The following is a 651-nucleotide window of genomic DNA, read 5'->3' on the forward strand; positions in this document are numbered from 1 at the left end:
CCTGGAAAGATCGAACCCCCATCCCCTGCACTGGCAGGCAAATTTTTTTTCACTATACATCAGGGAAGTCCCAAGCCTCTACTGTTCTTCTCAGTAAAAGGGCCATAACAATATCCACACCTCAGAGCACTCTTATGGTAAAGAACCTGTCATAAAGTAAATGCTCAGAAAATAGCAAATATTACTGTTCAGTCTGTATTATTTCCTCCATCTTTATTCTCCCTGGTTACATTATTGAAGTAAAACACAGCTCACTAGTGTGTTCAAGGTGATAGAGGATTCAGCTTAAATACATTTTCTGCCTACATTAAGTCTTTCAGAAACACACATTTTTGAGGACTTTCCTGGTAGTCCAGTGGCTAAGACTCCACACTCTCAATGTGGGGGACCCGGGTTCAATTCCTGGTCAGAGAACTAGATCTCACATGCTGCAACTAAGAGTTCATGTGTTGCAAGTAAAGATTCCTCCAGGCCTCAACTAAGATCTAGAGCAGCCAAATAACTATTAAAAAAAGAAGAAGCACACATTTTCATTTCAAGCCATGGAACAGAAAATAATTCTAGATCATGTAAGAATATATTCCATCCTTAGCAACTAATCAGGTAGTTGGATCATTTAGCATCTGTCATCACACTGATGAGTAGATCTCA

The 651-nt window shown here is 39.6% G+C and overlaps 1 non-coding gene across 1 annotated transcript; it reads left to right on the top strand.

The window, feature by feature from the left end:
* Nucleotides 1–342: 342 nt before the first annotated feature.
* On the top strand, nucleotides 343–414 carry TRNAE-CUC (transfer RNA glutamic acid (anticodon CUC)). Its single transcript has one exon. It is a non-coding gene; the product is annotated as a tRNA-Glu (tRNA).
* Nucleotides 415–651: the final 237 nt, after the last annotated feature.

This window comes from Odocoileus virginianus, chromosome 24, assembly GCF_023699985.2.
Source record: "Odocoileus virginianus isolate 20LAN1187 ecotype Illinois chromosome 24, Ovbor_1.2, whole genome shotgun sequence".
NCBI lineage: Eukaryota > Metazoa > Chordata > Mammalia > Artiodactyla > Cervidae > Odocoileus > Odocoileus virginianus.